This window comes from Triturus cristatus, chromosome 5_1 (genome assembly GCF_964204655.1).
Source record: "Triturus cristatus chromosome 5_1, aTriCri1.1, whole genome shotgun sequence".
NCBI lineage: Eukaryota > Metazoa > Chordata > Amphibia > Caudata > Salamandridae > Triturus > Triturus cristatus.
Genome location: NC_140587.1, coordinates 130,027,812 through 130,030,845, shown reverse-complemented (window position 1 = coordinate 130,030,845; position 3,034 = coordinate 130,027,812).

The following is a 3,034-nucleotide window of genomic DNA, read 5'->3' as shown; positions in this document are numbered from 1 at the left end:
AGAACGCACATCACACCGCATCTCAGGGAGCACCACTGCCTCCTGAAACACAAACACACGCAGTTCAAACTCCTTACACACACATGCATGCACTACACAACATACAGCCCGCCTGCAGTAACATTAACACAACTAGTGACTCCCGGGTCCTTTACTCTGCTTTGCCAAACATAACTATTTTAGGAGAGGCTCAACCCTGCAGTGACCGCAATGAAATAATGGAGGCAGCAAAGAAGTCTTACAGCCCCCAGAGGTCGGTGTTTGCTAACAGCATTCAAGGAGGCAGGGGTTGTGCAGCATGGGTTCAAAGACAGGCTCTGTCTGCAGCTGGTTGTGTTTCAGTTGCTGCTTCATAATCTGGGTGGGGGTGGGGCGTACATCCCTGTGCCCCCCACGGTTCCTATACCCATGTCTCCTCCTCCTGCCCTCTTCTACGCAGGCCCCAGGCAGCACGTGTGGGAGAAAGGAAACAAAGCGAGATGTCACACAGAGGAGAGACTTCGAAATGCAAGTGAGGAGAGACAGAAAGGGACATTTCATGCAAAGGAGAGACAGACAGGCCCTAGAGTGGAGGTGGGGGGAGATGCTCAGAGATGGCAGACGTTTCATCTCTCAGGCCTTCTTCCACTCAGGGCACAGGCTCTTGGGAGAGGTAGAGACATGTCACATGGGGAGATACAGCCAGCCAGGCCACAGACAGGCGCTGGGGCATGTGGGCAGAGGAAAGACAGTCACTTGCCACATAGGAGAGAGGCAGTGCTTTAAATGGGAAAAAATAAGTGCAGGTACTCATTAAAATAAGCTAGAGGTGTGTTCAGTGGGCGGGGCTAGGGGCGTGGCTAAGAGCAAGACGTGATGATACATATGATCTATAACAGTAAATAAAACCATAAATCATTGAATCACTTCATAAGTGCAAAAGTATTTCCGTATATATATTTATTTACACACTATAATTAAAGTTAACAATAAACACAACAGATTTTGAACTCTGCACTAATTTGTGTTAAAATGTCATTTTTAAGCCCAGATTTCCCAACTGAACAAATATCTGGTACTTTTAACTGGGGAAAAAAGTGCCAATCCTAACTTCAGCTGTCACCTCACCTTTTTACATCCCTCCCGCCCCTTCCTTCTTTGTTCATCTAGTTTCCCCCATCCAGATCCATTGGCAGTTGTCAGGGGAGCGCCTTTCTGGAGCGCTGCAGTGTTCCCTGCTATACATTGCTCTTTGGGCAGGGCTACCTTCACACCCATGGATCCATCGCTGTTATGTAAATGCAGCCATTAGTGTTGATGGGGCACACAAAGGGAAGCAGCTCCTGCGCTGAAAAAATAAAGCATTTCTTGCTGAATGGGTGTTACACGCCTAATCAACAGTGCAAGGTCTGGCTAGACCCTGCGCTGTTAATCACAGCGTGACGTGACACAAGCCCTCTCAAACCCCTGCAGTGTGAGGAAATACAAAGGGGCGCCTCAGGACTTTACCAGCGTCTCTACAAAAGTCGACTTCATGACAGTGTTATTGCGAGATCCGGAGTCAGAGAGGCATCTGTTCTGCATTGGAGGGGATACGGAGCCTGACGTGACCATAATCAGGGTACCGGTACTCTCCCTGACTAAAGAAAAGTGCCGGTACTGAGGGCTAGAAAATTTGGAAGTGCCGGTACTCAGTACCGGTGAGTACCGGCCCATTTAAAGCACTGGAGAGAGGGCGAGAGGGATGTCAGGCTCAAGAGCAGGAGAGACACGCAAGGGCTATGGCGCACACAGGAGAGACATATCATAGCAAAGGGCAGACAGCCAGGCCCTAGAGAGGAGAGGCCGCGTGGCACATGTCACCCATATTATAGGCAGTGAGGGATGTGTTACACACAGGAAAAAGACGCGGGACGGAGACATGTCACACAGAAGAGAGCGGGGCATAACACACAGAGATAACATCACACAGAGGAGATGCAGCGGAGGGGAGGCCACACAGAAAAGAGACAGCCGCACCTCTCAGCGAAGAGACAGGGGAATGTCTCACAACGGAGAGAAAGAGAAGAGAGACATGCGCCCGACTCCTGCAAAGCGAGAGAGGACACTGCACATTGAGGGCCAGACAGAAGACTCCTGTTAGACACGCCCCAGTAAAGAAGACGGAAGGCGAGGGGGACACTTCCTGTACAGACGGCGGACTTCAGAGCCCGAGCACGTGTTCAGCCTACAACCTCCTGCCGTGAGGCCCACCTCTTCCACGCCCCCCGTAGGCGCCTGCTCGTGTGCGGGGCCTCCCCTAATCCCAGCTTAACCCACAACCGAGATGTCACGAAGCCACTGAACCATGGGCCTTTGTCTCGCTCCTCACAGCGCCCAGAGGCTCCGTGTGGGCAAACGCAGCGCTTAACAAAACCCCGTATATTATCATTAATGTTGTTGCTGTTGTTTTATTAACGATTTAAACTCATTTTTCCTATCGCACTAAACTGACAGCAGGTGGGGTGACCAACTGGCATTGGTGCAAATTCAGGACGGTGAGTGTAAAAATTCAGGACAGAGGGTCAAAATTCAGGACCCAAATTCAGGACAGGAGATCAAGATTCAGGACAAAACTTCAGGACAATAGGTAAGTTTTACAGACCCATCAGAGGAGGTCGCGCAATAGTATATAAGTAAGCCCAGCCACATCCAAACATATTCAACCATTTGCAAACCTATCCATCATGTATCCTTCCATCTATCATTTCACTCATCCATCCCTTCATCCATCTTTTCACTCATCCATCCATTATCCATCCATCCACCCTTTCACCCTATCCATCCAGCCATTTACCCTTTTACCCATCCAGCCATCCTTTCACTTACTCATCCATCCACCCAGTCACTCATCCTTCCACCCATCCACCCTTTCAGTCATCCATCCATCCTCCCTTTCTCTCTCCATCGACCCTTTCACTTAGCCATCCTTCCTTCCATCCATCCACCCACCCATCTACTCATCCACTCATGACTTCATCCATTGACCCTATCACTCATCCATCCTTTCTCTCAT